This window comes from Hetaerina americana, unplaced genomic scaffold (genome assembly GCF_022747635.1).
Source record: "Hetaerina americana unplaced genomic scaffold, ioHetAmer1.1.p SCAF_34, whole genome shotgun sequence".
NCBI lineage: Eukaryota > Metazoa > Arthropoda > Insecta > Odonata > Calopterygidae > Hetaerina > Hetaerina americana.
In genome coordinates this window covers 2,866,183-2,890,086 of record NW_027286919.1, presented here as the reverse complement: position 1 = coordinate 2,890,086, position 23,904 = coordinate 2,866,183, and the positions used below count along the sequence as shown (strand labels likewise).

Below are 23,904 nucleotides of genomic sequence, written 5' to 3'. Positions count from 1 at the left end.
ATATACCTTTCCATTCTACTGTTTTTTAATGCAAGGCAAGGTTGCATATTCTAGGGAGAATATAATGTGATGGTTTCCCGTTGCCTTCCAAATCGCAGTACAGCGGCCGATACCGAGCACTCACTCTCGCCCGCAGGTGTGGCAGCTGATACCAGGTCGACCCACTCGGTCTGCGCCACCAGTGCCTAAAGGTGAAACTTCTGCCTTTCACCATGGGTTCAGGGGCCTATTTTTCTCGTTGCCTCGTTCCGAAATACCATTATTGTGGTGTTTCTGTGAATGAGTTGTTGCCTCTTCCCAGAAAACCATCAAAAAAAATTTTTTTTCTAAGCCAAAATTTTCCGCCGGTCACAGGACTCGAACCAGCGACCTTCGGCTCCACAGGCTCTCTGGTCTACCCCCGCCCCCATTGAATTTATATATTCGACTATAAAAATATACTTTAATAACAATGGCAAAACTTATTCATTAATAATTGAGTTGTTAAGTTACGTAATCTGAATCCATAATTAAAATATAGTGCATTACAGGGCGTGGCACCCTCCAGTATTTGTATAGTCTGGCCATAGTGCGGTAAAAATCGCAGTTTAACCCAAGTAAACCTGTGGAAGAGCACCAAGCGTTTTATTTCATCTATTGTATTTTTATCTGCTGTTCTCTCATAACGTGTGTGCCAATTAAGACCTGACCGGTATAGTCCAGCGTGCAAAAAGGCTTTATCCGTTATGCAAACTTACGATATGTAGCTAAATGCTAAAAAATATTGAAACTATTGCGTATCAAAAGAAAATACCAAAAGGAAATATGGAAAATCATGAAACATTCGATGAGTAAATCATCACAATTATCAAATGAAAATGATGCGGACTATGTACATAGAATCCTACCAAGGTAACGGAGTTGCCTTGTAATGTATTGCCATGAGTTGTGTACAATACTAAACCCTCTCAAACGTGCTTAATCTCGCAACAAAACCCAATTATAGCCAGTACTAACTTGTTTGGAAAGTAATTTTTACGAAAAATGGCTTTGAAGTTGCGACCTTGAGATAACAATTTGGTCGAATAAAAAAGTATTCATAATTTTTAATACATTTTTGCCAACATCCCTCTCAGACACTCCTTTAGGAGAAGGGAATGTGTGACGGGAACTTCGAGGAAAGACGTGTAGGAAAGATAAGGGCAAACTTAGCCGTGAAGCGTCGCGGTGTGTGGCTCCGAAAGGCTGTCTCTCTGAGTCGAGGAGATAGATAAGCGAGCATTGGATTTTGAGATGTGGGTGTGGAGAAGAATGGGGAAAATAAAAAGGATGGAAAGGGAAAGAAACGGTGCAGGTCAGGGCGGGACGTAGGACGGGGGAAGGCTGTCGGGAGAACTCCAGAGAAGGCAGGAAGAGTGGATTTGCGAGTGGGTGATGCTGAGAGGGAATGGGGCCGCGGTCCAGGGCGTAGAGTATTGAGGAAGCGAGGGAGGTTGGTGGGTGGAGGAATGGATGAGACGAATCGGGCGGAATGGAAGTAGAAAGTATGCAGGTGAATGTTAAGAATATTTTAGTGTAATGCCTGCTATTTTTTTATTAATAGGTCCTTAGAAGTGCACCAGTGAGACCGAAATCATGAAGCTATGTGATAGTTTTCAGGGATCATCTATTTTTTATCTTTAAGACTACTTATCAATAATAAAAACGAATGAAATAACATCTCTTTCGGTCGCGTACTACATCCATCAATTACGTTTTACAAAGATATTCTATTTTAAATATTAATTTCACTTGAGAAAAAGCCCCCAAAATCTCGGGAGTTTAAGAGGACGTCTCGGTACCCGTAAGCACTCGGTCGGGGATCAAGGGATCCGGGTTCGAATCGCGGTCAAGGCGAATGATTTTTACTCTCTTAAATAGTTGCATTGTAATGCACATGCAGCGGATGATTCCGTTGAAAGTTACTGTCGTGGGATCTCCCGCAGTTTCTTGGAACTTGCGAAAGAATTTTTCTTATCTAGGTGGAATCAAATAAATCATTCCACTGTCCAGGACTCGGATAATAACACTGCTGCTAAAAAATGATTCGGAATAATCTCACATCTCTATTTCCCGCGCCATATATCGTTTCGAAAGCCTTACTACAAAACATAGACCAAAGCGAAAATGAAATGAACTCTGGGTTCTATACGATTTTGTATTTTGCGTAGGTAGTAACATTTACGTTCGCCTCACTGCATGTTTCGCCTGTGCATGATAAGCGTCAAAAGAACGGACGTAAATTCATTGTCCATACTCTTAGTGTTTAGCATTCTTGCTCGGGAAGCCCTCTGTAAAAGCGAAGAGAAACTGTTGTTTATCTACGCAAAATAAAAAAAGTCGTAGGAATCCCATAATTCATTTCATTTATCAGCATGAACTGCAACGAGCTCCACTGGATGCATAAAGAAACTCAATTCGAATGTAATGGGAGTGCGAGCGGGGAAATACGAGGGTTGTCCAGAAAGTAACCTTCGTCATGCTACAAAAAATACACCTAAATAGATACAGATTATTGATTATTTTTATCTGTAAACTACATATCTCTACTGTTTTATGGATATTCACCAAACAGATTTAAATATTTTTTTATATTTCTAAACTAGTTTTCAAATTCCTTCGGTATAAAACTCTGTTGTCTGAGATCACAGCCAACCGTTGACGGCATCTTCAAGTTCCTCGTCGAGACGAGGAAAAAAAAATCTTGCAGCTTAACTTTTCAGTCGTGTTTCCATGCAACGGATTCGTAGAAATCTGTGGAAAACTTTCGAAAGATTTCAGATATAGTAAAACTCCGGTAGTTTAAGAACCTTTCGTCAATTTTCAGCCGCAGTTCATCGTTTACCTTAAGACGGGTGGCCACATCTGTCATCATAATGGACGTTTATGTTAACACTCTTAAGCGAACGACATCACTGACGAACAACTCTTGCCACTCATCGCATTCGGTCCGTACAGAGCATACAATTTAAATGTCGAATGTCAGCAGCCGTGAAGCAGTCATCAGTGAAAACCTTATTACTTGCGTTTGGCGTGATTTCTAATTGTATTGTCCATTTGACTCGGCACTGTAAACAAACAAACGGAGCAACTTTCTAACCACTGCAGCTCGAGGCGTACTGCCCTGGTGTGTGTGTGTGTGTGTACGTCGATAATGCGACCATTCGGCTCCCTCCACTCGAATTCCCCGCTTCACGAAAACAGAAGTTACTCTTGGGATATCCCTCGCAAGGTGTACGTAAGAGATAAACGAAAAAATGGGAGGGTGCCAGGATCGGCGAGGCGTGCGCGCGTGCATCGCCCGCGCGTAGGCGGGAGGAGGGTCTTCTGCTCCCCGCCCCCCTCCTAGACCCACCCACCCCTTCCTCCTCTTCGCCCCGTGGGAGCCTCGGGGATCGATCCGCCCTTTCCTTTCCCTTACACCGTCCACTTTTCATCTGCGGAAGTGCGTATATCCCTCTCCCAAACCGACAATCCTTCTCTCCAATCACACCTCTCCATTTGAGCAATTCTAAATGGAAAACAACAGGTATTAATTGAAGATTTACGATATGAGATTCGGGCGAAGTCATTGCGCTCTGATTGTGGCTTTGGGCGTGAGAAAGGACGCTGCATGGACTCTATCCTGTCCACTCCCTTCTTAGGGTATCATCCAAAAGAGCGCCGAAGTTTCCTCGTCGACTTCTCGCGAGTTCTACATTCTGAGAACGTCCTCTTATTAAACACAACGTAGATGCCCTAAGACTCTCTTCGAGTCGTGGCTAACGTGGCCTGTTTTGCAACATTACATTATTATTGTATTTTCGCGAGTGAAATTTCTAATCACGTTGAATTTTGAGTGGTGGACACGTTAAAAAATATAAATATATTGTCCGGGGAGGAAGAAAGCATGCCCGCCCGTTTTCCCAAAGCATTCTCCAATCTGTAATGTCAAATCGGTTTGTTTACTTGGGTAGATACGGAATTATAATAATGAAAGGCAAGCAGTTGAATATCCCCCTCCAGCCATAGTTTGACATGGCACAACAACCATGGATTGTGGCACTTAAAGCGGCTATCGGGTTATTGGATGAGGCGATTGGATGCGTTGGCAGGGCAATCCGAGGATATATTTTGCAGGTGATCTCCGTCATAGGAAAAACATAAATTTAATAATGACGTGCTACGACTATCAGTGAATAGACAAACACCTTGATATTAATCGGGTGTTTGGCAGAGGGTGATCACACATCATACCACTTTTGACACAAAATACTTTTTCCTCCAATCGCGGTCAGACAACATTATTCCTATCTCTTATCGTTCTTGGGCAAAAGAACTTCTTGGATATATTTTTTTCAACACTTAATCCCTCTAATTTTATAATGAAGTCATGTCTCCTACGTAATACAATGGGGGTAATTACAAATTTTCAGCATCACTGCTAAAGAGACCTCCTTCCAATTTATGCAAGAGCTTTAATCTGTAACTTAGCCTTCGATCCGTGAGTGATTCCCAGCCTAATATTTCTCTAATATTTTGGATAATAATAATGCATAGCGGATGTTCTCTTTGAAGTAGTATGTCAGTTTAGTATTTTTTATAACTCTTTTGGCTAATAAAAATAAATAGCGTCTGTCATCAATGTAGACGTCGTCAAAGAAGGGTGTGACTTTTCATGAACCAACTCCAAGTGTCTACATCATGACCGATTTGCATTTGTGTTTCTGCAACAGGAGGAAACAATTTAAGCATTTTGAGCCTGCAATGTCTTCGCCCGGGAGGAAAATCTCCGAGGACTTCTTCCCAGAGGCTCTCGTGAGACCTGAAGCATTGATGCAAGCGTTCTTTTTGAAGGAGACGCACTCTAAGGACTTAAAAAGACTTTAACTTGGAAGAGGATCGAATTCAGAAATCGGGAAAGAAGTATTTAGCGATTTGCGTAATGTATTTGAATACAAATTTTGTGCCAACAACATGGAAGGAAGTATATTTCAAGGGTGGCTTGAATAAGAACTGAAATCGGACGGCAAAATCTTTTGGTGATTCTGATAGGTTGAACGTTAACGTCGACTTTTAACATTTTAAAATATGTCTAAATTAATATGCATAATTAAGTTTCCAGTAAATCGCTTCACATGTAACGTGGTCAATGTATTAAGGGCATCCAATTGCAGAGTATTTAGTCAGTGACTGTTTGAGTAGTGAAGTAAATTCCTATGACCAATAGTAGGAAAACTTTAGAAGACTCCAACAGCGTTATTTCGATCAGCCGGTGGCCATCAACGGGGAGAGGTCAGGGCTTGACGGAGCGAGAAGACAAGTCAGTACCGTAGTACTGTTCGTTGTCAAGTGAGCAATGGAAATTGTTGGGATGATGGGCTCCATTGTTGGAAGTGTCCGTTGATGTATTTTGAATTTAGGCTCGTTCAAAGTCTTTTGCCAATTGTATTAGTGTACTGTTTATGATGCCAGCGTCGTTGTTCATAATGTTTTCTTGTCGCATGTCTACGCTTTCGGTGGCGTCTCATTTGAAGTCATCCGTCTGTTTGTTTAAAGTTAAATCTTTTCAGTGTGACGACGCGGCCTGTTTCATATTCACGTATGTGTTTGGCAACAGCTGACCGACGACCGTTTTGGTAATGAGCTAGGTGCTCTCTGGACCCGATGATCGGGTTAGTCTAGTCTAGTTTGTCCTTCATAGTGCGTGCGTTGGAAAGTGGTGCATTTGATCTCGTAGTTCCTTGATTTTTCTAGCACGGGAGTTTATTCTCCGGGGTTTCCCAAGAGGTTCTCAAGTGTGTTCGGGTTTACATGCGTGGAGTTTGCGTCGACTTTCTTGGACACTTTTTGGAGAGGGTGGGGGGGGAGTAGGGATCCGCAATTAATTTATTTTTATGAGAGTTAAGTTGTGGTGTAAGCGTTACGTATTTATTATTGAGTTTATTCTTTTATGTTGTCTAACATTTTGTCTAAAATGTGGTGTTGATATACGTTGATTTTGGCGACGCATTTGATGCATTTTAGCTCGTTGTTGTACCGGGTTTTTGTTTTGGGGTACCGTAAGCAGTCGACTCATTAGAAAATTGAAGGCCGTCATTTTTCGACTGCATGCGTGGCTTTTATGAATTTGTCGGCATTTTCCTGTTTGCTATGAATGTGGAAATCTAGCCCCTCTTTGATTCCTGATAACAAATACGTAAAAAAAATGGGAGAGAGGAACTGTTTGTCGAGAACGACCATTTTGGTTTTACATGAAGTCGATTGGGATTCGCCAATCGCTGTTCTATGGGTTTTGTAACTTTGCAATTTAGAGAATATCGACTCGAGGAATTTATCATGCTCTGCGGAGGACAAACTCGACCCTTCACCACCGATTTTTTCGACGAAGCATTGCTCCCGATAAAATAACGAGCGGGGCACAGGACGGATTGACACGAGGGTCTCATTTCCGTGCGGCGTCAGTGGACGAGGGCACACCTCTGGGGCGTCGGCGACCGGATGATGTCCTGCCGGGAGAGGGGCGACAGGCCCTGCCCTCGCAAGCGGCGGCCCTGCCCGCGGAAGGACACCATCTCCAACCCCGCCCGCCCGCCCACAATCGAAGGGGTCGACCGACGTCCTCCGAACTGATACTGTCGCTGTGCTAATTAATTGACCCCCATCCTCGTGGTCCCCCCGCGAGGAGTAAGCGGATCCCTCTCCCCCATCCCGGCACTCCGGGGGACGGAGTGGCTTTCTCCGAGGAGGCACGGCGGCTGAGGGCTCGCAGGAATTGGATATCCATCCGTCCGCGGTGGGAGACGACGGTCTGAGTTTCGCAGTCTCGCCTTATTTACTCTCCTTCTCGAGCGAAGGGGATCTCCACCGCGAAACATTTTTGTTTCCTTCGCGGTCGATTGCGAAATTCAATTCACTCCGCGTTATAAGGACGAACGCCCGCGGCCACACCCCCACTCTAACCGGCGCCTCAAATCCACTTCACACCCGTGGGAGACTCGAGTGAGGAGGAGGGGCCTCTCTCCACGGTGACCCCCCCGCAAGGTCGCGGCCGACACGCCGCTGCTGTTTTTTCGCCGTCGCCACCAAGTGCCACTGCCGCACGCATGCACGATCTACTTCGCGCGAGTGTTAGGGGGGAGGGGGCGTGATTTCCATGCCGAAGGTTAGCCCTCCCGAGTGAATAAGTGAGGACGCGGCACAGTGGTTTGGCGGGAGGGGGCACGGACGAGAATCGGATTCGTGCTCGGACCGATATTCTTCCGGTCGCTCTCGAGTTTTTCTGCCCTTCTCTAACGTCTCCGCACCTAAGGGCTCCCTCCTCACCGCTGCATCGTGAACAATCTACTCCACGGGTACATTAACGTGGGACACTGGTTTACTATGACTAGTAATAGTAAGTTCTTGAGCCCTGAAGTATGAACGTACTACATACTCGTTAAGATACATTTTAGGGAAAGTCAGTCCTTTAAGGGGAGAAATGGGAAATAAAATAATTGCCTAGCATCGAGTTCCCTTCACTGAATTGGAAGTAAAAATACCTTAATATTATATCTCAGGATCACGGTACGAGGCTAATTTTATAAACGAATTTAATTATGTTAATTCTGCTAGCAAAATTACTTTATTCATCGGCATGGTTTGTATAAAAAGTATCGGGAAAATTTTTATTGAAAAATCTCGAATAATACGTTTATTTATCAGGTATTGCTCCAATGCCTCAAAATACTTCAAATTACATCCCTGGAGCGTCGGCAACTTTTTACAAGTGGCTTCTCCTCGACTCGAAGGCTCCCTGGTGGGCGAATTCCGGATAAGGGAACTCTTAAGGGTATTATTTCAAATAATGCTAAAATGCCTCGTCGAGGGTACGCGTGCCAGCTTCTTTGACGGCACATAGTGGTGGTGCCCTTTGAGAGAGGGGTTCACTTTTGGGAATTGGAAATAGTGTGCTGGTGCCAAGTCGGGACTGTAAGGCTGTTGGGGAATTGTCGCTCGAAGGTCTTAATTCAGAATTTCACGTAAACACGTCAGGAAAAGATCGTTACCGATACTTTTTATACAAATCTTGTATTACTTAATCCTGGATTCCTCTAAAAAATGAGTAATTTGTTGGGTTTTCAGGTGGTTACTATTTCGTGTTTTAAAGTTGTTATTGCCTTAAAATTATTCAAAGGAAAATTTAAGCTCTTGTCAGACTGAGAGAACGAATATCGATTGCGATATCTTGTCTAGGAGTTTTTGAATATATAATATAATCGACAGTTATTCTTCTGCAGGAATATCAGCGGATTCCTGTCTATTTCCTTTAGCTATGGCTACTGCCAATGTTAATAACTGACGCGTTCTGTTTTCTTAGTAGCCAGAGCATTGTTTGTTGATTACGATTGTGGTAATGTTAATGGCTAAGTTTTTTATTGATGCTCTCAACGGTTTTAAATCCTCTCGCTCCTTCGTGAGTCATGCTTATGGATATGGCGAAGTGAGTCACGTCAATTGCTGTCGTGGTATATCCGCAACCCGGACGGTCTAACGATTGTTTCGGATTATTGTACAATGCGTAGAATGGTTTGTTCGGCCACCTGAAGCGTACGTGTACGTCCGAATAAAAGTTGTTTCCTTGGACGTATGCTTCTTATGCCATCGTCCTCCAAAGTTTAGTCGGCCATTTTGGAGCAAGGGTCAGAGGCCGTAATCCCCGGTTTCCATGGACATTCGACCGGTGCCTCCATCGTCATGTGGTGGACCCTCGTGTCCCTATCTGTCGTCTCGAGAAGAGGAAGAGGCGTGGACGGGCTACGGGACGGGAGTTCTCCGACGGGATCGGGAGGCGGGTCAATCGAAGGGGCGTGTGCAAGACGGGAACTGGGGAAAATCAGGTCGGAAAATGGCGATGGAATATTAAATCAAGCGGTAGATTTCCTCTATTATTATCCGGTAGCTGATTCGTTTGTGACCAGCCGTAGGTTTGTATAACCTATTATATATTTCCTCTTGCTATTGAGAAGTGCTGTTTTTGCCCTTTAATTATTTTTCTTCTGACAACGAGTTTTATTTTTCAATTCGAGTTTAATCATTGGACTATGTAGATTGCGTATGCCAATACGACGTAGACCTCGCCGGGTCTGTTCAGTCTCCCAGCGGGATTTCGCCTCGGCGACATTAAAAAAGGATGGCTGACTGGTTTACGGTGGCTGTGCACGGCGAAGAGAACAGGATTTTGAAATAGAGTGTTTAGTTCAAATCCGCGGCGAAGCTCAGGTATCGCATATCATATGCGAGGGGTGGATCCCGGTACCTCTACATCGAGATATAGTTCGATTTCTCGCGTTCGGCACCACTATTTTTGACCTTGGTGTTTATAGCGAAATGCCCGAGTCTAGTGACCTTGTTCCAACCCTTAATAAATGAAAACATTAAATCTGGCAGTAATTGTGGCAGTTATTAGGGGAGACTTCTGAGGTCATTTTCGTCGTCAGGAATAGATTTAAAGTATAGTATGCGTGCTAACCATAGTTACACACACACTACTTCAATACTTCTCCACTTTTGCGAGGGGAGTCACTAGTGACAAGAAGGATAATTAAATATGAGTTAAGTGAAACAGAGATAAAATTCTAAGCTACTTAGATTTTAAAAAAAAAATATTTTTCCCTCCTAGCGCAGCCAGTTGCTGTTATTCTGATGCAATCTCGCTCGCCCGGAAAAATAACTTCAGTCGGTTATAAACGTGTACTCTCTATTCTTATCGTCATGATCTTTCATAACGTCGTACAATTTTATTACATTTTCAAAATCATGTCCGAAGAGACCCGCTCAAATACATGCAAGAGATTCATTTCGTAAGCTAACCTTCGTTCCGCGAGTGTTTCGCAACCTAATTCCTCTGATGATATAGATACGCCACTACGCATATCGTAACAACGTTTTACAAATCTAGTTTCCACTCGCTGCGCACGATCTAATCCGGCAACTAAACCGATCCCAAATTCTAGCGGTACAGTCTGAATGATAAACGAAGATTCGGTGTTTCCCCGGCGTGCTATTGCGGTGAAGTCTTTGCGGGTTTATCCACTGGGTGGTCAGGGTATTAGTTGCAGCTGATGATATCCTTACTTGCAGCTGGCGTGGCGTAAAAACCCGTACCGTATTTAATATGATTCCTAACTACGTACGTCGCTCTTTACCTCTCTTGACTCACTCCCCATATACAGGGTTCGTCCGGAAAATAAGTGTACTGATTTTTTATTTATTTTTTTTTTTGACAAAAGGGGAGTCGTCCACTACGAATTTGTACCTGAACGACAAACTGTAAATGCTGCATTTTACGTCCAAGTGCTCGAGAGGCTTCGAAAACGAGTCGCCCGCGTCCGGCCAGCGATCAAAAACATCTGGCGGCTGCATCACGACAATGCGCCGTCTCACACCGCGCTTGTCGTGTCGGACTTCTTGGCCAAGCACGGCGTGGCAACGCTGCCGCACTCGCCCTACAGCCCGGACTTGGCACCACCGGACTTCTTTCTGTTCCCGAAGATAAAGAGGAGTTTGAAAGGAACGCGATACGGGACTTTGGACGCCGTCAAAGAGGCCGTGACGACGTGTCTTCGAGAGGTTCCCGATGATGCCTTCGCGGGAGCGTTCCAGGAAAGGGAACGCCGCTGGAACAAGTGTATCGACTCACAAGGGTCCTATTTTGAGGAATATTAGCTTAAGATATGTAAAAGTGTAATAAATGTTTTTTCCTGAGCTCAGTACACTTATTTTCCGGACGAACCCTGTATGTACTCTTCTAATAAATCCAAATTTCATGCCACCTTGTCCACGTACAAGTACGATCACTCGTATTCCCCGCATGTGTTTCACCCAAGAGAGGTCGTGTGTAAGGATTACGTGTATTTAAACAGGCCAATTTCGGTATTTTAGATGCGGTAGTCATTTGAGAGAGAATTACTCCTATTCCACTAATTCATCGCTACACATATGTGGAAGTTTAATTCTCACTCCAATGTGTCGCACGAACAGAAGTGAAGAGAGTCGTCATTCCGTCTGGTTCCCGTTCCTCAAATCTACATGCAAGTTTAAATATTAAGAGGACTGTACCTGTGTACGAGGTTTGTATAAAAAGTATCGGTAACAATTTGTTCCTGACGTGCATTGCGTGAAGTGATGAATTCAGACTGGGTTGGTTAAGTGTACGCACGTATCAATGTTAATACGATCGTAGATCGTATTAACATTGATAAGACGAGTTTAACTATGACACTGAAGGAATTATAATGGCCCCACACTACTTAGGTAGATCAGACCACAAAGATAAACTAAGGGAGATAGATTCCAGGACAGATAGGTACAAATACTCATTCTTTCCCCGAACAATCAGAAATGATAATAGCAAGAAACCGAAGTCACTTTAGAAATATTAAAAACGTTGAATTTACAAGTCGGAGCAAAGTTAAACACTGCAAAGCTGTTAGGTATACTTTCAGGAGCATGTGTATGTTAGTTGGTAGTTTGAGTGTTTGTATGTGTTTGGGGTGTAAGTGTTCATGCATGGATGTATGCCATGTTTTTTTTCTGTGGATATATGATTTTGTGGTTATTGCATGCGGTTTTTTTTTCTTTTTCTTTTCTAAATTACGGGTGGTGTCCTAACACCACCCGTAATCCTCCCTATCCACCCTAACACCACCCTAACACCCCCGCCACACGCCCTTGCGGCGGCTTGCGGGGTATTAAGTAGATGTAGATGAAGACAGTGACGGTGCACATCATTATCACTGACAGTTTGGCGATGCGAAAATCTGCGCTAAACTCGTCCCGAACGCATCTAGTCGCACCTACTCCAAGGTAACCGACTACCAGACTAAAAACGGCATTGCGACGATTCCCCAACCCCCTTACATCCCCGGCATGGCACCAGCAGAGTATTTCTCGAAAGTGAAATCCTCCCTCAAAGGACGCCACCGTGGGACCCTAAGCACCGTCATACAAACTTGCACGCGTACCCTTAACGACCTTCCGGAATCCGCCAACCAGGGAGCCTTCAAGGCGTGGAAAAGCCGCTCTGGCAAAGGTTTGTCGATGCTCAAGAGAAGTACTTTGAAGAATATTGAGGCATTGCAGCTATATCCAGCGAAATAAATCTATTTTTTCGAAACTACTCCCTTTACTTTTTGTACAAACTGGGTAAATCACAACGTTTTTAATGAATACCAGAGATAAATGAGTACACGGATGTATTGTCTTTAGAAGGGGATGCATGAGCAATATTCAAGGACTTGGACATTTATTTTTGGTCCAGAGTTAAGGGTCCTCGGTCGTTGGGAATCATCAATGAAGAATGCAACAATTTCAGAGAGTAAAAATCATTCGCCTTGACCGGGATGCGAACTCGGATCCCTCGATCGATGTCCGGCCGAATGCCTTAGCCAGTGAATCTATCGAGGCGTCCTCTTAAATTGAAATTTCGCGGCATCTCCCACAGTTTCTTGAAATTTAACGGTGAAGAAATTTAAGGGAAAATTTCTAGTATGCTCAAATGTGTCGTTCAGACTAATCAATTCAAATCAAGAGGTTATTTCAAACATGAAGAAATCTTTGGCACGATGGATTCTCCAGATTTTGCGAAGACTTGGAGAGGAAGTGGACAGTGATTTTACAAGAACTTTTGATAAAAATTGGCATGAATTCTATTTGTTGGTGTGCACGAGTCACGCGCTCACCGCGTGGGTTCTGAGGCAGGAGCGTAATGCGGGCAACGAAGCAGTTTTCCTTCCCACGCGGGAAGGGATTCTAGTACGGGCGATAGTTGGTGTCCTGCGCGGTCGTGTCACCCGCGTTGTCGTGGGGATTTCGATGGCCGACTTCCCGCGGCGTGGGGGCACCATAACAGGTGGCCGGCCATCGGGCGAACGAGGGAACTTAATTGGAAGGACGCGATCGGGAAGGGAGTGCGGTCACGCCAAGGCAGTTTCATCGCGTGCTTGAGAGACCTGCGTTACCGTGGCACCAATTCCTACGAATGGATCCGATTTTTTTCTCATTTAACGTACGCCCACGAACCACTCGATCATATCCTAAGTGGCAACTGCTTGTTTCCAAGGTGAAAGAAATACTTGCGGGCAAAGATTTTTGCGATCGTTGATGACATTGTTGCTCGGCTACTGATGTATGGTCGGACATTCAAGGAAAAAAAAAATTTCTTCAAATCATAGTAAATACTGCATCATCTTTAGCACAGTTGGGTACACACAAAGGGATTATTTTGATACAAACGACGTTTGTTTGTGTGATTTGAACTAAATTGAGTCAATGGTGGTCTTGTGGATTTGCTTTATTGCGATAAGAAACAAATTCTGCGATTCGACTTGCACAAGTTTACGGCACTAACATAGGTTTCCTTGTAGGCGTAGGACATGGCTCGTTGGGGATCGGAAGGGGGAGGAGAGGTGTGGGGAAGGGAGGAGTATGAATCATTATTGCATTTGCACGAAAATTCAATTGAGTTCGACCAGTGTGCTCAATACACCAACAGGGGAATGGAGTCAGCAGGACCAATGGTGCTCATCCGGTGTCGTTGGCGTTGAACATTCGTATTGTTGTGAAAGAACGTTTGCACCGCCCCCCCCCTTTTCGGGCCCCTCCTTCGCCCCCAAAACGCATGACACCGCCAAGCGCCCCACGACGCAAGCAACCCGCCCCGGAGAGCGGCCCCTGTGCGCACCTCGGTGTGTTCCCCTGCCATTAGCGACCAACTCCCATTTCTCTTCCCTCCTCGCGTCACCACGAGCTGCTTCTCGGCCATTTAGCGACGTCACCGCTCCCACCCCCCCCACCACCGCTCTTCAATCCCCTCCCCCCACTTCAACCCACTGCACACACCCGGAATTTAATTCTGCGTCTTCACCACGATGGCGGCGAACCCCGACACTCCTTGCCCGTGCATAAAACCGTGACTGTGAAATTATATTATCTATAATAATTATTAAAATTTCTCGTATGCAAGGTATCGGGAAAAGTTTCGGAAATATAGTTTTATTTGAGATATTGTTACAATGCCTGGTGGACTCCCTGATAGGTGGATTCCGGATAAGGGTACTCTTAAGGGTACGCGTGCAAGCTTCTTTGACGGTTTTACTAAGGTTCCCATGGTGATGCCCTTTGAGAGAGGGAGGATTTCACTTTTGGAAATAGGCAATAGTCTGCTGGGGGCAAGCAGGGACTGAAAGGTGGTTGGGGAATCGTCGCGGTGTCGTTGCAGAAGGTCTGCGATAAGTAGACACTCGACTCTGCTCTTGGACGTCTGTCCAAAGACCTTCGGGACGAGTTTAGCGCAGATCTTTCGCATCGCTAAATTTTCAGTAATATAATGGCGAGTGCACTGTCACTGTCCACGACAATAATACGATCTGCGATTCATGCGAACAATTAACAGACGGTCTGAATTCAGCACTTCACGCTAACACGGCGGGAAAAAATTGTTGCCGATACTACATACAAACCTTGTATATTATTTCAATGAAATGATTTCGAATTACTGGCCTACATAGCTAAACGGTAGGGTCTGTCGACGCTAGACAGGCCCTACCGATAGACGCTACACTTACGGATCGTGGGTAAATATGATAAGAAAGTTAAAGAGAGGTGTTATTTTGCTCTATTTAGACCTCATTCAGAATATGCCGCCAGTATTTGGCATCCTTGGGAGAAAATTTGACAAAAAGAATTAGATCTTTCCCCAATCAATCAGAAATCATAATAGTAAAAAAAACCAAAGTCACTTTAGAAATATTAAAAACATTTCATTTGCAAGTTGGAAGAAAATGAAACTTTGCAAAGATATCAGGTGTATTTGTAGGTGCATGTGTACAGGTATGTTAGTTGGTAGTTTGTGTGCTTGCATGTGTGTGGGGTGTAAGAGTTTTTGCATGAATTTATACCAATTTTGTTTGTTGACTGTGTAAATTTGTAGCTTTTGCGTGCAGTTTTTTTCTTAATTACGGGGGGTGCCCTAACACCCCCCGCCACACGCCCTTGCGGCGGCTTGATGGGTATTAAGCAGATGTGTTCCTATCCCTTTTCCTTGTATCTATTTCCATGCGAATGAATATTTATTCGCCATGTGGCGGGTTTTCGTGTTCGAATGTGTATTTGGCCAATGTGGCTTATCTGCATTTCCATAAAGTGATCGCATAATTAACGACGATATTTCCTATTAAATTAATGTGGTTACCTATTAATTGGCTCAAATGCTACGTGTATTACAAATTACAATACTTAATTCGATTCTTTTGTCTTCTAGGGATGGCGTTGCTTCAAGGACAGCGGAGGGGATTTAAACATTCTGTGCACCTTTCCTGAGAGGTTGCCAAAAATCATCTCCATAATACGATGCATTGTGCACATGATGATTGGTAGTTTCTCAGGTGGGGTGCATGGAGTGTTTAGGTTTTGTCCGCAGTTTTTAAGGCAACGCCATTTTTGGAAAACTGCGGAGAAATTAAATTCGTGAAAGAAACGTAGACCAGGAGGAGACACTCAGTGGCAGTGGCATTTCTCTATTGTCTCCGTCCATTTCTCTGGGGATGGATCAAATGGCTCCCGAGTGCCAACTCTTGGTCAAAAGAATTGCGCTTTTGAATGTAAACCGCTGATTTGGCTGGTATTCGCAAATATCTTGTCCAATCAAAGGCTGTCTAGTCGAAGGTTAGTTGAACACATTATTACTTTAGTCTATTCGTAATGGCTTCAAAGGCCTTTGTGGCTGCCCTATATTTAGCCCGATTGCTGGGCAAAGTCAAAAATTGTCTTTAAGGCATAAGGGACGCCTCCACGGAAATCTTTAGTAAAAGGCGAAAGATTTTGTCGATTGAAGGTATCCTCGTCTACCTGAGCGACGACGAAATGCCTTGCCGTTTTTTCAAGCGGCTTTATTTTTCAGAGGTCGCCTAGTTGGGCTTATGCTCTGTGTCACAATATTTAGTTCCCATATCTTCCTGGAGCACCACCAGCGTCGTTCTATTGCCCTCTTTTTATTTATTTAATTATTTTTTTCGTATTGTTCAGGAGTGTAACATTATTTGGTCTCTTATATTCGTCATAGGGGCCTATTTTTATTTGTTTGGTGTATGCCATAGCCCCATTAGTGTTTTCTTTTAATTTATCAAATATTTTACACTTTGTCAGTAAGAATTCTGAAAGATTTTCTGTTTGTTTTTGGGTATACCATCTCGTTTTCTTCCCAGGGGGGGGAGACCAAAAGCCAGCCTCAGCGTCTTCCTTTCTGTTGCTATTTAATTTATCCATCAGGGATCTACTGACTAGTCCCATCCACGCAGGTGCTGCGTAGGCCACTACTGGTCTCATTACCGTCGAGTATATTAGTATTTTTATGTCTTGAGGTGCGGCGTTTTGTCTGAGAATCGGTGCTAATTGCGACCTTATAGCGGCCGCCTTATCTCGTATCTGTTTACTATGTATTTTGAAGTTCACTCTGTCATCTATGTCCACTCCTAAATATTTGATGCTTTTACTCCATTCAATAGGTTGTTGTCCAATCCTGATACATTCGCAAGATATTTTAGGTGATCTTGGGTGGGCGAAAAGTATTGCTTTGGTTTTTTTTTTGTGTTCATCTGCAATTTCCATTTTCTGTACCATGATGTTATCTCGTCCAATGCGTCTTGTGCTCCTTCTTTGACTGAGTTGATATTTTTCCTTTTTACCAGGATTGCGGCATCGTCAGCGTAGATGGCAGTTATACTTCGCCAGTCATTTCTATGCATTGGGAAGTCGGCTGTGTAAATGTTAAATAGCAGTGGGCCTAATATGGGTCCTTGCGAGACACCAGCTTTGGCAGTTGTACTGTCGCTTATTTCTTCTCCCCATTTAACTTTAAATGTCCTTCCGTCTAAGTAAGACTTTGTCAATGGTCTGCCTATTGTGTCTACATTTGAGGTAGGGGGTTGCGGGGCAGGTACGTACGACGGGAGAAAATTATTGTACTATTCACACCCTTATGGATAACTTCTCCCAACCTTCCATACAATTATACGCGGATAAGTACTATTGGGTGATTCTATTATTATTATTGTTATAAGGTAATCTACCGGTTAAGGTAGGTTTTTGGATGGACACAACTACCAGACAAACATTTTATTACTCCTAACAAAACACAAAATTCATCATCCCACTCTATATCAGGTCCCTCTTCATCTCTGAGTACTTTCTTCCTCCCTTCATCCCGTCCAACATCCCTATCCTGTTTCTCCCCTTTCCTCGTTTGCCTAACATTCTCCCCTCTATCACAGTCTTCAACATCCCACTGCCGGTCAACACCGCCTTCATCCACTTTTACTGCCTCCATAGGATTTCTCCCAACAAACCCCTCTCTTCGCCCACCATACCAAATACTTCCTCATTTATAAATAGATAAAGAACGTACTACGGCCGAGTGCATGGAAAGAAAGTAAAACCCAAAGCCGTACACTTAAGGTCACTTATAGGTGGAATATAGAAGGGGGTGGGAAAGTTATTGTTTGGCGGGAAGCCAGAGGCCAGTGACCCGTCACTCAAACAAATGAAATTTAAAATAAATAGTTCTACCAATTACTCCCTTGATCAGGTATTTGCACACCAAATTGACCTTCACAAGTCGCAACCACACACACACGCAGGGTTTACGGGGCGGGAAGCCCGACGTCGGGCTTCCCGCCCCGTAAACCCTGCGTGTGTGTGTGGTTGCGACTTGTGAAGGTCAATTTGGTGTGCAAATACCTGATCAAGGGAGTAATTGGTAGAACTATTTATTTTAAATTTCATTTGTTTGAGTGACGGGTCACTGGCCTCTGGCTTCCCGCCAAACAATAACTTTCCCACCCCCTTCTATATTCCACCTATAAGTGCCCTTAAGTGTACGGCTTTGGGTTTTACTTTCTTTCCACTTCCTCATTTGTTTTCTTTTCTATCCATTTCACCTTCTCCATTCTTCTCCACACCCACATTTCAAAAGCCTGCAATCTACGTCTATCCTCCTGCTTCAATGACCACGTTTCCGCGCCGTACATAGCTACGCTCCATATCAAAGTTTTTACGAGTCTTTTCTTAATATCCTTACTCTACGTCCCTCTCATCAACTCCCTCCTCCTGGTGAAAGCCTCTTTGCCTAGCGCGATTCTTCTCCTTACGTCCCTACCACTCTGACCGTGTTGGTCCAAAACACTAACGAGATTCGTAAACTGTTCTACGTGCTCTAATTTGCCCTCCTATTTTAATGTTTAGCTTAACCTTTTTCTTTCTAGAAAATCGCATAACCTTTGTTTTATTAATATGGATTCTCATCCCATATCTGTCGCACTAAATTTCCATGGGTGATGAATGACAATGCAAATGCTGCCATCTTTTTTGACAATCCACGTCTCTAACTACAAAACCCCAACCAAAATCATTCCTTTACCTCCTATCCTCAAAAAAAACATTTCATACCGCCTTTCCTTTACTTTCTGTCCTCTCTTACGTGGGAGAATGCACCTTTCCCCTCCCATGAACGACCACCGCTACTACTCCACAAAATCTGCCACCTTTCAAAATTATCTCATTCCCACTAACTATGCTTCCCAAGACCAATCCTTTGACCAGTACTTCTCTATTTGTTCAAACCTCCTGGGCTGAACTTAGCCCACTGAAATAATCCTAAAACCAGCATCCCCTGTGACATCCTTGTCATTTCACCCTTTTGTCTTTTGCCTCCCCCCCACACCCCTTATTCACATATGCTCTCCGCCCTTTAACTGGGAACAGCATTCCGGAGATGATGACCAGCCTGTCGAAACGTCGAATATATTTATGAGTGTATTTTTTGTGTTTTAAGCTCTTAATCAATATTTATATACACGTACACACACACACACGCATATATATATATATTATATATATATATATATATATATATATATATATTATATATATATATATATATATATATATATATATATATATATATATATATATATATATATATGTGTGTGTGTGTATATATATATATGTGTATATATATATATATATATATATATATGTGTGTATATATATATGTATGTATATATATATATATATATATATATATTACATGCATGTCCATCTGGTAGTGGAATTTCGCCGTCTAACTTTTCAAATTCTAGCTTCCACGTTATTGGATATTTTTTTACTGGATTCTAAGGTTTAATTGCTTATTAGTTGATAGTATATGTATTTTCATGCGTGTAAGATGAAGCGATTTTAGCATGAATGTATACGTTACTATGGCTATAGGTTTGCAAGGATCTTTGGAATTTGCATGTGGTTTTGTTCCCTTCCACGAGTGTTGACCTAACAACCCCCGCCACACGCCCTTGCAGCGGCTTGCGGGGTATAATTTAGATGTAAACCTATTAGACTCCCGACTAGTAATTGTGAATAATACGAGAAAGCTGAGAAAACGAGTTCAGCATCAATCATTTACTCGTAAATTACAATTTCCGAAAGTAAATAAAAAATATGGTAATTAAAAAAAAACTATTTGCCTAATTTTAGGCTCCAAATGACTGCAAGTACTCCTCTCTCTAGCAATGATTATATTCTACTAGCGTAGCGGAGATTTCGTATAATTCTTTATCGGGGAAATCTGTTATTGGGAAAGGTGATTTGTAAATTCTTTTGAAACGTAAAAGTCACAAGATGCCACCTCTCGACTCTCTTCTCAGACTGAGAAATAGATGTCCAAAGTATTGATTTCATACGGTTACTTATATTTATTCTAGGTTTTTGGTGAAGGCATCGTGTCATAACTAAGTACGAGGGTTGTCCAGAAAGGAACCTCCGTTAACGTGAAGCGTGAGAAGTAGCAGAGGGAGCCGAATGGTCGCTGTGCTAACGCACACAGTAGGTCAGTACGCCTCGAGCTGCAGTGGTAGGGAAGGTCACGCCGCTTTTCCTTTGTTTTCAATAGCGAGTCAAAATGAACAATACTTCCGCAATTACCGCCAAATGTGAAGTCCGTTCGGTGATAAGGTTTTTACCGACAAAAAACTTCAAAGCTGCTGACATTCATCATTTAATGTTCATGCTCTGTTCGAACAAAATGTGAAGAGGGACCAAAGTTGTGCCTTGAACCTGGAAATTGACAAAATCGTTCGTGAAAACCGGTGTTTTACGGTATCTGATCTCTTAAGAAAGTTTTCCACAGATTTCCACGACTCAGTTGCATGGAAACACATGACTGAAAAGTGAGGCTACTAAACATGTTTTGTGCTCGTGTCGACGAGGAGCTTAAAGAAATGCCGTAATCGACTGGCTGCGATCTCAGGCGGCAAAATTTTATACTAAAAGGAATTTGAACACTAGTCCAGGGAACTGGCAAATGTTTAAATCTGTTTGGCTAGTATGTATCAAAATAGTAGAGATATGTAGTTTGGACATAAAAATAATTAATTTTCCGTTTCAATTCCAGTGAATTTTTAAAAGCATTACGGAAGCTATCTTCTGGACAGCCCTCGTACATGTATATTCATTTAGTCACGAGGTTGTTTAATGCATAAGTTCGGGTTAACGTCCGCTGTGCGTAGTGACACGAGACTGGCGGTTGCACCGAGCCATCGTCTCCTCACCTCACACTTGAGCAAAGCAAACTGAAGTCCAACAATCGGATAGGTAGACCATAATAGAGATTGAGAGCTATCTCTGGATGATGCTATGTTTATGCAGATCCTCCCCTCACACGCTCATCATCCTCGAAAAACTCATCTCATTTTATATTCCGAGCGTGACATGTTGACTATGGCGCAAGGATCGGCTTCCCTCCTCCGCGCAAATGATTCCTTTGCTCGCGCGGGAACCGGGGGGAGGGGGTGGCGAAGCTGAGCAGATCTTTCGGAATGGCTGCTGCATCACGGCCAAGCATAGTTGATAGAGAGAGTCTCAAAAGCAGGAATTGGGCGGGCGATAAAAGAATGAGTACTCTGGAAACTTTTTAAAGCGTTCCCCGTCCAGGTGGTCAAGTTTTACAGGGTTCGTCCGGAAAATAAGTGTACTGAGCTCAGGAAAAAAAATGTATTACACTTTTACATATCTTAAGCTAATATTCCTCAAAATAGGACCCTTGTGAGTCGATACACTTGTTCCAGCGGCGTTCCCATTCCTGGAACGCTCCCGCGAAGGCATTATCGGGAACCTCTCGAAGACTCGTCGTCGACCTCTTCTCTGCCCTCCACGAACATCTTGTGCCACCGAAAGATCATGTTTCTGGACATGGCTGACTCCCCGTAAGCCTGGTTAATCATACCGACAGTTTCGGTAGACGATTTCCCAAGCTTTACCGCAAATTTGATGGAATAACGCTGCTCCGAAAACTTCGGCATCGCGTTCCGTGACGTGGGTCGAGCGTGGAGGTTCGCGTTAACAGAGCTCCTCACTACACCACAGCTCAGAGCCGACTGCCTTTTTCAGCGTCGCTTGCCAACATACCCCCCTCCAATCGCAGCCCGTCAGAGCGGTGCTGGGCGCGCCTGGAGCGGCGCGCCCAGCCCAGGAGTCATTACACTTATTTTTCGGACGAACCCTGTATAACAGCAGCCGGCAGAATTAACAGTCCGTAGGATCATTTGAGGGAGGGGGAGTGCGCTTCTGAAACAGTCGACGCAAACTATGACTTCCGTGCAAAAGATTCGATGGCTTTCGAAACGAAATCGTGTTAATGAAGACCTTTTGTTGGGAACCATGAAAATGATGACCAATAAAATGTCAGTGGGAAACGAGGTCTCGTAAACCAATGCGAAAGATATTGACGCCGTCGACTCAATTTAGACCAGTGGCATTACGGTGTGGACGATATGGATCAAAAACGACTCCCGTGAGCCATGAGCGGCACTGTGTCCGCGGAGGAACCTCTAATTGCCCGCACGATTCCTCCGCATTCGGGAAGCGAGCGATGTAATTTGATTAGTTATTAGCGTGTGAAATGTCGAGAAATTGGCGAGATCACTTCCGGAAAGTCGACTCTCACGCAACGTCCGTCTGACTGGCAACCGAATTGATAACTTTGAAACCGCTAGCTCAGCGCATTAACCCCGAAAATAATCACATATGCATCTTAGCAATGCATGTCCGCATGCGGATCGGTTATTTTTATTCACCCAGGCGGAATGACTGCGAATGGAAGAGAATCAGGTCCGAACGATACCCCAAACTCCACGCGGGGGGCACCCGACCATTCCCAATGACCGCTCAGTCTTCCATCGCTCCCTCTTTTCTATCCCTCCTCATCGCCGGAGAGGAGTTTCTTTGATGATGCCAAAATGTACGCTCTTTTCAAGGTTATGCATATACCTCTGAGAAGACATATTGGATAATAATTACCTCTAATGAAAGGCTGTCAAACACCCAGAAAGGTGATCGTGGCTGCCAAATGCCAATTAAAGTCAAGTCTGTAGTTGCAATCAGGTAGGCCAGGGGAAAGTAAGTAAAAACTGGTTGAGTTTATAACGGACGAGTGCAATAGTTTTTTTTTAAGTTCAGTGTTGATCTTATATCGGTGAGCTGACTACTACTTTGTCACTTATGACGATTCAATGCATTTCTCGTAAAAAATCCCTATAAAAATGCTGTGGGAAGGATTATTTTCATATGTAATTTGGGAACATCTCCTTTGATATTATCAATTTTCAAGACATTGTTCCATATTGTGCTGAATAAATTCCTTTTGAAACTCGTTGATACGCAAAATTAAATCACTCCTCAATCCAACAATTTCAGAGTGTAAAAATCATTCACCTTGACGGGGATGATTCAGGTGAATGATTTTTACAATCTGAAATTGTTGCATTGAAATGCACATTAGCGGATGACTCCGTTAAAAGTTACTGTCGCGGCATCTCCCGCAGTTTCTTTGGAATTAAATCGCGTCTTTACAGAGTAATCGTTAAATAATTACAACCAATAATAATAGGAATTTACAAAAGCAATACATTTCTTGATATATCAGGTATTTTAATTGTAGTAACGGTAAAATATGGTTACAATATTGACTAGCATTTGATGGAGTTCAGTATGAAGATAGAGGGTTCGGTATTCGGCGCGATATTCGATGCTTCATAAGTCTTTCACGCTCTCTTTCACAGACACAGAAGATGGCCGAAGAATCGCCGAAAAAGTGATGATGACAAGCCGATCCTATTGAAAATAGAAGTCTAAAATTGCCAAAATACATCCAAATAACGTACATTGACATATACCCGCTTAACTACCCATATTACGCCGCAAGTCACGCAGGGGCGTACGACAGGAGTACTACTGTCAAAGTACATACTATACGTGAGTATGAAGTTAATTTTAGTGGAACATACGACGGTCACCATTCCTTCATCTAGGATTATTCCGTAATCTATACTGATAAATTAAGCATAAATTGGACATTTTTGTGAATATTTTACTCATCCTGCTATACATAAATACATTGAGAGAATTGTTTTTTAAGGTCACAAAACTAAACTGTTTTCAATTGGGTTTTTTAGTACAGCTTCCCGCAAAATCGCGTTCAATCAATGCAGAATTTTTTTATCTCACAGTGAGTCATTTACGTCAAATGAAGTCGCGTCACGTAGTGATAATTATAAGGACATACGAGGGTGGCCTGAAAAGTTTCCGACCTAACAAAGATACAAGGCAATCGGAACCTTTGCGACTGTCTTGTATCTTTGTTAGGTCGGAAACTTTTCAGACCACCCATGTACATAGTATTGCATTGTCGTAACTTTGGTGATTTGATTTATCGTTGAAGTTTTGGATGGTTGCACATGTAAGATAGTTTCAGAGTCTGAAACATTGAAGAAATGGTCTTTGACATTAAAGGAACTATTTCCGTCTCTTCAACTGTCATCG

General features: G+C 43.3%; 1 protein-coding gene and 1 non-coding gene across 4 annotated transcripts in view; both read right to left on the bottom strand.

The window, feature by feature from the left end:
* LOC139691415 (ciliary microtubule inner protein 2B-like) overlaps positions 1 to 23,904 on the bottom strand; it is a 135,355-nt gene that overhangs the window by 93,851 nt on the left and 17,600 nt on the right. The gene's annotated exons all lie outside the window — the stretch shown is intronic.
* LOC139691416 (U5 spliceosomal RNA) lies at positions 15,772 to 15,885 on the bottom strand. Its single transcript, XR_011701592.1, has one exon. It is a non-coding gene; the product is annotated as a U5 spliceosomal RNA (small nuclear RNA).